The following is a 10,566-nucleotide window of genomic DNA, read 5'->3' as shown; positions in this document are numbered from 1 at the left end:
AAGCCGGGGGAGGAAGGCGGTGGGGGCAGGGTTGGGGATTAAATCCTGTTCTACCAAGAGGCTCATTAAAAGCACCTCTTCCACCCAGTCCCACCCAGTGTGCCCGCAGGTCCAGAACTGGGCGGTTCCTTATTGCAGCACGATCTGGCGGCCCTGACTGACGTCAGCCGTGGAGGAGCTCCAGCCCAGGGCCAGCCCCATCCCACCCTCCCCACGGCGTGCTGCTAGTCTGGGTACAGCGTCCCTCACTGCGTGCCCTGGTGCCCCGGAAAACGGGGCTCTGCTCCAGCCTGGCTGGAGCTGGAGAGACTCAGGCTCGCACGTTCGTACCCGACGGCCCCCAGGACTCAATAAGACGGGCCCCGATCTGGGCAGGGCGCTGCAGCAGCCACTGAAGGAAGGGGTGGGCGGTCCCGGGGGAGGCCACTCGCTTTGCAAAACAAATTACCCTGCAGACGGTGACAGCAGGATTGGATACGAGAAGGGAGGACAATGATGTCAGGCGGCCTGGATAACAACCCGCCTCCTCCCATCCCCAGCTGTTCGCAAACAAGACGTCCCTACGCTGGTCTAGTCCAGGGCAGGGCCCGGAGTGGCTGCGTGCTGTGTTTTCCAGTGGCCAGGATGCCCTATGTCCCCCCCTGGAAACCCAAAAAATGCCAGCTAGGAAGTTTAGTGCACGTGATATGTGAGGAAATACGGTAAGAGCTGGTTCTGGTGCTTGCTGGGCAACAGAAGAGGTTAGCTCTGTACTGGGGGGCGGGCGAGGGGAACGAGGAGCAGGCTCCCAGAGCCGTGGGGCTGGCAGGGCCCTCGTCCGAGCCCGGCCCGAGGCAGGATCAGCCCCGTCCGAACCCAGCGTCGAACACGCGAACACCACGACCCCGCACCAGGCATCGCCCCCGCCGCTGGCAGACCACGGGGCGAACGTCCTGCTGGTGGAAAGGGGGTTCATAGACGCCCCCCAGCCCCGTGCGGCAGCCAACACAGCCCCGAAGCCCGGGAGTTCCCCGCAGCAGAGCACCAGCCTCTCCTCGCCCCGCTCCTGGGACGGAGACCCTGGCACCACCCGGCGCCTACTCCCACCTCCCCGCTCCGACACTAACGCAGGCTTTCCAGGCGTGCCCAGCTGGAGGTTTAGGGGCCCGACCGTGCCGCGGGGACAGGTCTAGACGCGGTTTCGAAGGCTCTCTGCCCATGGAGGTGGCCCCGGGACAGCTTGGCTCGTGGCGGCGTGGCTGGGCCACGCCGGCTGCAGCTGGGCACCGGTGTCCTGCGGGGGAACAGTGCCGCTCGGTGGTCAGGGGAGGCAGGCCCGAGGAGCCTTCGGAGGGCGTCGTACAAGGCACCGCCTCTCTCCGAGCCTCAGTTTCCCCCCGGCAGTGGGGGGAAAAGGCTCTGTCCTCCCCCCCATGCATCAGGAGTGTCAATTCCTCGGGGCAAGAGAGGTTGCGGATGGGGCTGCGGCTCAAGGACCGGACTCTCAGCGGCAGGGATCGCGGGGGCTTCTCTTGCCCGGTGTCGGAGGCCTGGCAGCCCGCACAGGGGCTGGAGGGAGACGCTCCCCCACTCGCCCCTTCCCACAGCCACCGCCCTGGTCCCATTTTGCACTGCGGGGAAGGGAGAAGGCTGCCGGTGTCTCTCGTGACCCCACATCTTCCCCAAAGGCTTCTCTGCAGCGCCTGAGCCGGCGCTTCTTTCCTGCCTCAGAGCAGCTCCATCACCACCCAAAAAAGCAAAGAAAACATTAGGGACGATTAAGAAGGGAACAATGAAGAAAGGGGAAAAGCTGGAGGCCCCTCTGTCGACCCGCCCAGCTCTGCTCCCCACACCTCCACGAGGACGGAGGCGAGCTGGGGCAGGTGCGAAGACGGGAGTGAGGGGATCGGCGCTGTGGGGGAGACCGATGACACCGGGCCCGGGGGGGTAGGAGAGAGGGGCTGGAGGGGGGACAGGACGGGGTTTGCACCACACTAAGGGGGGAAGAGACGGTCCCCGGGGATCGATCGCTGGCCGCTTCTCGCCAGACAAGGACGAGGGGTCCCAGCACGAAAGGAGCAGGCCGGCAGCGTAACACTGACACTGGGACGGTCGTTTCCCCCCGCCTGGGGTGGGGGGGGAGCTCGTGGGCACCGGGTGCGGGGGAGAGGACGCTTCAGCCAGATGCACCCGGGGGCTGGGCCCGTGCTGGGGGAAGGGGCATCGGGGGTGCGGGGCACGGCCTCCGGGTCGCCATGTCCTGGACCCTGGTGTCTGTGTGGGGGGGCGGGACGGGGGCAACCCTGCTTGGACCCTGTCCCTCTCCCATCCAGCGCCGCTCTCTGCTGCCCTGGGACACGGGAGGCCTGGGAGAACAGACGTGGGGTCTAAGCCCGTCCGGGGCAGCTCTGAAGTTCTCACGCGGAGCTGTAGCCTGAACTGAACTAACGCAGCTGATGTTAACATCGAGTGTAATAAGAGGGACGTGTAAGCAAGCTCGTCTTGTCCTGGAAGCAACTTGAAAACTGCATTTGGATCCTTCCGCTTGACGTAAGTGAATGAACTCTGAAGAGCCTTTGCGGATGGAGGGGTGTAAAAGGGGAATGGCATAGGGCCGGGAGAAGAAGGCTTAGCTGTTTAGGTAAGCAACACGGCGCCAAGTGTAACCGTGCGCGTGGGGCTGAATAAGCTTCTGTGCTGCGGCCGCTGATCAGTTGTGTGCGATCGGTATAGTAAGTTCTGTCTGTGGTGTGTTTGCCTGTCTCTCTCAAGGTGTGCACACCGCCCATGTTACAGGTAAGGTGCAAGTGCAGGTTATGGCAAGGCAAAGTGTCATGCAGGCAGTGGAGCTTCAAAGAGATCAACCAGGGTTAGAGAAATGGGAGACGGATACTTTGGGAGCCTGCGTGCCCCTCCACGCCCGGCAGCCGGTGGCACGGAAAGAGACAAGGTTTGTTACTGGCCGTCTGCGCAGGCAGTGGCGGAGAATTTGTGACTGGAAGCGAGGGGAAACCTGATTGTCTCCCCCAGCCCGCCCCCAGGAAGAGTGAAAGGCCTAGAAGAGATAAGGATTGTTACAGCAGCCTAACAGGGTGTTTTGGGAGCCATCGGGGTACAGCTCTGCAAACAGAGACCAGCGCCCAGAATTCCTTTGAGTTCCTCTGGGCAGGGACAGAGCAGTCAGCTTATTAGAGGCATGTTTTGCTTTTTGTCTGTGGAGCCATAGTTTGAAGGGTCCTTTTTAAGGCAGGAAAAGTATTTCTGCAGGAACTGTGCGTGGCGTGGAGCTAGCATGGAGCTTCCTGGACCGTGCGTCTGTGAGGAGACGAGACCGAGATTGGTTTCGGTTTGCAGAAAGCAAGGCCAGCGCGGAGTGTGCAGCTAGCTCTACGGAAGAGAGAGAAATCAAGATTTGCTGGCTGGCTTGGTCTACAGAGAGCAAGGCAAGAAGGGGCCGCTGATGGGAACGAATTGTGCAGCCTGTCGCCTGGAGAGGGTTATGGTTAAGATCTGTTAATGAAAGGAAGACTAGAAGTTAGGTAATAGCTAAGAAAAAGGAAGTGCTGGGCTTCTAGAGAATCGCTAGAGAGAGAGCTGCTGGAGCAAGTACTGCCACCAGAGCTGAACGAGACGTGCCCGGCGCAGAGACCTGCTGGCGAGCGGGAGGGCTCTGCAGGCGTTTGGGTGCTGACGGGCAGAGCCCAGCCAAGGTTTGTGAGGGCGTGGGAGCCCGGGGACTCGGGCAGAAGGACGTGTGCGGCAGAGTCAGTGCCCCGGAGTCCAGAAGGGCCGGATCCCGACTCCAGGCCACCGGACGAGCCCCGAGAGGAAGGGATCTGGGAGGGGTCTGCAGGGCCCTGCGAGACCGAGGCGGGACCCAGAGAAAAGATCACCGTGAGAGCTGCCAGAGCCGGGCGCCCACGGAGGGGCCAGGAGGCCCAAAAGGCAGAAACGTTTTGTTGGGTGTTTTTAACCTCCCCTCACCCTTCAGAAATCGTGTGACTCTTTCAGAAAGGAAAGTGTTAACAACTCGCTAAGGCAAAAAAAAGAGAGAAGAAAAAAAAGACAAAGAAACGGAAAGGAGCGTGTATAAAACCTTGGTACACGTCGGCACTGTAAATGTGTAAATGTGACTAGTATTTGACTGCAAGGAGTTTTCCTAGGCAGGTTGGCGTGTGTGTCTGGGTCTTTTTTCTTTCCTCTCTCTCTTTCGCAGCAGCGCTAGTGCAAGAGCTAATCTAGCAGCAAAGGTGACTAAAGACCTCCGAGGCCATCAACAGCGCTTCCTTCACCGCAGCCATGGCGTTCTCATCACGGCAGCGTCGCTTTGCCTGTCTGGGTTGTGTCGTTTGTCCTGTCGCATGGTTTGGTTTACTTAGTCAATTAGTTTCTTTTAAGTTGGCAAAAGTTTAACTGTATATGCATATCATAAAGATGTAATAACCATTAGTAGTACTCTTCTCTCTAAAACCGAAATCTGTCCGGGGATCCCAGCCCAGGACACTGCCATCCGGTTGGCCTGGAAAGGTGTTCTAACCTTCGAAACAAAACCCAGCAATTCATATGAAAGTTTTAAGTTGTAAAATGTACTTGCTTACCAAAATGGCATTTAGTAAAAAAAGTAATGTGTGTCTTTAGTAAAGAACCTGGTAAAATGTTTTTAAGGCAATAAAATAAATTTCATTTGTATTTAAATAGTATTTATAACACCAACATAACAGGATGTGTGTGAAAACTGTATTAACCCATTATTTTAGAGAAAAAGTTGATGAACCTAGCACATCAGTATTCACATAAAGACACGAAGAAACTCTTTACTGATTAAAGCAAAATACAAAATGAAGTTGGTGATGAACATGAAGCCGTGTAATGACGTGGGAGATACCACTGACTACAACGTGTATAAATGGTTGGCACAATTAAAAAAAATAAATTGGGAACCCATTTTATGGGAAATTAATGATCAGTTATGTATTTATAACTGAGCTAGAACCCCCCCCCCCATACTTTAGCGTCCAAGTGAATTAGGCTAATACGTAGCATTAACCATCTTAGTAGAGTGGTATATAAAATACAATCGGAAAAAAAAAGGAATCAAAATAGGTACATGTATGTCAGTCAAAGTTATTCAGTGGTGTGTGAAATGTAATGTGTTAAATTTATTGAAGAGCCGCAGGGTGCCAATGACACCAATCAACTAAAAGACCAGTGGCTGTTAAACACCGATAAAGAAGAAGAAGTGTTCATTTGTATTTGTTGTTGTGTTCTTCTCGTTTTAATATATTTGTGTGTTATAATATTTTGACTTAGCTGTGCTTATTGCTTATTGGGTCATTTGGGGGGTTTTTTGCTTTGTTAAGTAAACCCTTCATTTCAAAAGTGCGTGACCTCCCTGAGCGGTCTCTTAAGTATGTAAATAATTTGAGCATAACCAAACACACACCCAGAGATATTGTGGTCACTCATAACCCTCCCATTTGTTCAAAGAAAGCACGTTTAAACCCCTCATTGAATTGGCAAATAGTTGAATGACCAAAACAAAGTTGTCCATCATGGTATGTGTAGTAAATGGACTGATAATCAATGGATATGTCCCACATTGCCACTCTTGGATAAACCCTGCTTATTCCAGAGCGACGGACTAGCCACATGTTATTGGGATAATAGCACAGCCAAGCTGTATTTTGATGGAATGAGTCGTGTGAGTGGTAGGACTCAAATAAATGATTTGACAAAGAAAAAAGCTTCATTTCCTCCCATGCGGCAATGTATGTGTAATGTCACTGTTATTCAAACTCCACGTTCCATGCATTCTTTCACAAAACAAATAATTCAGGATATAGGTGTAAAAGATCACAATTTGCTAGATTTTAATGTTTTCATAGAAGTCAATTAGACAACCCTGCTTAACCTTCTGATGCAGAATCTGCAAATAACCCAATTCACCCTTCCAGCCCTACCAACTATGAAACAAACTATTAAACCACCGCCACTCATAATAGCGCACAAGCACGCAGTATTTCTATATAGCATCCAAGTAAAGAAATCCTGAAAGTTTCAGAACAAGCCAGACAAATGTTAGCATATCATTGGTATGGACATCTTCACAAGATGGGCTCCTTCAGGGACGGCTATTCTTAATATCATGCTGTATCCTATAATAATATTGTTTCTCATAATGAAAAGTTTATTTCTCACCATGCGTTATATGTGTTGTTGAATGAGGTAAATGTATCCAAAACATTAAAAACTGCAATTGAAAACAAAATCTCTTCTTATCAGACAACTGCAGTTTATGACTCATTCATCACTGACGTCTGAAGGGTCAAAGCGGGGACATGTAGCAGGAACTGAACTAATGTAGCTGATGCTAACATAGAGTGTAATAGTAGTGAAGTGTGACCATGTTACTCTTGTCCTGGAAGCGACTGGAAAACCCTATTCTGTATCCTTCTGCTTGATGTAAGTGAATGAACTCTGCATAGGCTTTATGGATGGGGGGGTGTAAAAAAAGGGGAATGGTGAGAGAATGGCTTGCAGATGGGAGAAGATTGAACTGTTTATGTGAGCAACACGGCACCAAGTGTAAGTTACCAGTCAGTAAACTAATGAACGGCTGAAGAATCCCTTTTAGGCCGAGGGCACAAAGAAGATAACGAGGAGAAAGAAGGTGCCCATCCTGCCAGGTGGGCAGTGGGAACTCTCCAAGGCTAAGATAAGCTGAAGGCTTAGAACAATGGCAAAAACCAAAGCTGGGTATGGAAAAACCCCAAAGCCCTGAAAGAACAAGTCCCTATAAACAAACACTTTGAAAATGCCAAGTTGGGCGAGTGTCCATCTCTACTTCTGTTTCATTGGAGCACAGATGCATCTGTTCACCCTGCTCCACCTGTTATCTTCAAATCTGCTGTCTTCAAATCATCATCATCTGCTCAGGAAGCCTGGGTTGGCCGCCCTGGGCTGATATCGAGCAACTGTTGCTGGTAACTATATCTGGTGTGTGTGGATGAAATGGTTGTTTTGTGTATGTGCATGCCTGTATGTAATGGGGTGTATGATGATCTGTGTGTGTTTGTATGAATGGTGTGCCGGAGGGAGAAGCTCTGTTTCCCCACTCGCCCCTTCCCCGTGCCCTCATTTTTCATGGGCGCCCCGGGGGGCAGGAAGGCTTCCAGTGGCTTTTGTCATCCCACATCTTTCGCAAAGGCTTCCCCAAGCCCCCCGGAGCCGGTGCACCTTGCCTGCAAGGATGTTGGAAAAGAGCTGGGCTGGGACCCCATCTCCTCACATCATGGCCATAAAGCCAGAGATCCAGTGTCCCCTGCTGTTGGCTCCGCCCCAAAGGGCTCCCACTACCGCAGTGGCATTGTCCTGTGTCCCCTATGCATCGAGTGCAGATGGCAAGGCAGGACGTCACAAGCAGCCAAACCCCCGAACGCCCCAGAGTCGTTTGCCAAAGGGCCCCTGTGAATCAGAGTCTGGGACATGCCTGGGCAGCAGGACACATGCAACAAACACAGCGTGGGGTTTTCTCCAGTTAGACAGGTGCCAGGAGCTTTACGCCTGTGCAAGAGGGGGCCGTGCTATAGTGTTCAAAGTCAGATCAAAGCCAAAGTCAATATGATGGATGGATTGTGCACGGATTTACTAGTGCATATAGGAAGGTGCCGAGAAACACAACAAACCAGGCCAGAAGTAGTCAAGAGATGCGTCATTCATCCCATTGGTGTTGGAGTTAAATGTACATCTCTTATTCACATTAGTCACACAACATCCTGCCTCCTTGAGCATCTTGATGGGGTAGCACGAACTGAACTAATGTAGCTGATGTCAACATAGAGCATAATAATAGCGAAGTGAAACCATGCTCGTCTTGTCCTGTAAGCAGCTTGAAAACTCCATTTTGTATCCTTCTGCTTGACGTAAGTGAATGAACTCTGCATAGCCTTTATGGATGGGGATGTGTAAAAGGGTGAATGGTGAGAAAATGGTATAGAGATGAGAGAATAAGGTTAACTTATTTAACGTAAGGGTTTATTAAAGGCAGGCCCTGTCAGACCAACCTGGTGGCCTTCTGCGACCAGGTCACAAAATCCTTGGACGCAGGTGTCGCAGTGGACATGGTCTTTCTGGACTTTAGGAAGGCCTTTGACAGGCAGAAAAAGATCTAGGAGTCATCACTGATGCCAAGATGGAAGTGGGCTACCAATGTGGGGACGAGGTCAGTAGGGCCAACTGCATCTTGTCGTGCATCCACAGATGCATCTTGTCGTGCACATGAGCAGCTCCAAGGAGGTGATCCTCCCCCTCTATATGACATTGGTCAGGCCACAGTTGGAGTTCTGCGTCCAGTTCTGGGCGGGATGTGGACAGCATCGAGAGGGTGCAAAGGAGGGCCATTTGCATGATCGGGGGCAGCAGGGAAGACCCTATGAGGAGAGGTTACAGGACCTGAACCTGTTCAGCCTTCACAAGAGAAGGCTGAGAGGGGATCTGGTGGCTGTCTATAAACTTACCAAGGGGGACCAGCAGGAAATGGGAGAGACCCTCTTCCCCTGAGCACTACCAGGAGTAACTAGGAATAATGGCCATAAGTTGACTGGGAGTAGGTTCAGACTAGACATCAGGAGGCGCTACTTCACAGTCAGGTTGGCTAGGGTCTGGAACCAACTTCCTAGGGAAGTGCTGCTTGCTCCTTCACTGGGGGTCTTCAGAAGGAGGCTAGATAATCACCTAGCCAGGGTTGGTGGACCCTAGTACTCTTTCCTGCCATGGCAGGGGGTCGGACTTGATGATCTGCTCCGGTCCCTTCTGACCCTAGAAACTATGAAACTATGAAACTCTTTGTGTAAGCAACACGGTGCCAAATGTAAGTTACCAGCCACTAAACAAATTAATGAATGGCTAAAGAATCCCTTTTAGGCTTAGGGCACAAAGAAGATAACGAGGAAAAGGAATGCACCCATCCTGCTGGGTGGGCAGCAAGAACACTGCAAGGCTGAGATAAGCTGAAAACAAAAGAAGAACAACCGCAAAAACAGAAGCTGGGTATGAAGAAACCCCAAAGCACTGAAACAAAGGATGCCAATTTCTTTAAAAAAAATACACTGAAAATGCCATGTTGTGTGAGTCTCTTTCTCCACTGCTGTTTCATCGGAGCACAGATGCATCTGTTCACCTTGCTCCACCTGTTATCTTCAAATCTGCTGTCTTCAAATCATCATCATCTGCTCAGTAACCCCGTGTTGGCCACGCTGGGCTGATATTGACTGTTGCTGGTAATGATATCTGGTGTGTGTGTGGCTGATATGGTTGTTCTGTGTATGTGTATGCCTGTGTGTAATGATGTGTATGATGATTTGTGTGTGTTTGTATGAATGGTGTGCCCGAACCTCTATGTCTAATTCATGTCATCAACAAACGCGGCACCTTGCCTTATCCCCCTTTATAAAGTCTCACTTGTGATTTGAACAATTGGCAATTTGTGTAACAATGGTGCCACCAGGAAATGAACATAGCATGTGATTTTTCTCCAATGAGACAGATACCATGAGCTTTACACCCGTGGGAGAGCGGCTGGTGCTAGCGCGTTCGGTGTCAGATCAAAGGCAAAGCCGATATGACGGTTCGATTGTGCACGGATTTGCTTGCGGAGATCAGAAGGTGCAGAGACTCAACAAAACCAGGCCAGAAGTAGTGAGGAGATGCGTCACTCGTCCAGTTGTCATTAGAGTTAAAAGCACATGCCTTATTCACATTCCTCAGACAAAATCTTGCCTTCTGGAGTGTCTTGAAGGTGCCACCAATCCTTCGCCATCAGCCATTTCCTCCCCTGAGCTCATGTGACTGCACTTAACTTACGCTTTGCAGGACGGGCTGAGACAGAAAGGGAGGCAAAGGTGCCAGAGGGAGAAGTTCTCTTTCCTCACACTTGTCCCCTCCTGGTGCCACATCCCTGGTATCATTTTGCTCTGGAGGGAAGACAGAAGGCTGCCAAGGGCTCTTCTGGCCCCACATCTTCCCCTGTGCCCCCCTGAGTCAGCGCACCTTTCCTGCCTGGCAGCAGCTCCACTGCCCACAAAAAAAAGCAAAAAGAAAATTTTAGGGATGAGTAAGAAGAGAACAGGGAACAAAGTGGAAAGTCTCGGGATGCCCCTTAGTTAACTCGCGGTGCATCCCTACCCTGAATACTGCACCCAGCTCTGCTCCCCGCACCTCCTAAAGGATGGAGAAGAGCTGGGGGAGGTGCAGAGAAGGGCAGCGAGGGGGACCGGTGCTATGGGGGAGAGAAACGAGGCCAGGCCTGGTCGGGGTTAGGGTAGAGGCACTGGAGGGGGGACAGGATGGGGGTTTACCCTCTCCTAAGTGGGGAGGAGACCGTCCTGGGGGATGACTCCTGGCTGTCTCTCACCAGAAATGACCAGGGATCCGGCATGAAACCAGCAAGCTGGCAGTGTGACACCGAGACCAGGACGGTTGTTTCCCCCCGTCTGGAGAGAAGGGAGGGAGCTCGCAGGCACTGAGAGCTCAGCTAGATGTGTCTGGGGGAGGAGAGGACCCCCTCCCTATCCCATCCAGCCTCACTCG

This window comes from Crocodylus siamensis, chromosome 6 (genome assembly GCF_052110815.1).
Source record: "Crocodylus siamensis isolate JL-2025a chromosome 6, ASM5211081v1, whole genome shotgun sequence".
NCBI lineage: Eukaryota > Metazoa > Chordata > Crocodylia > Crocodylidae > Crocodylus > Crocodylus siamensis.
Note: the sequence above shows the minus strand (reverse complement) of the source record.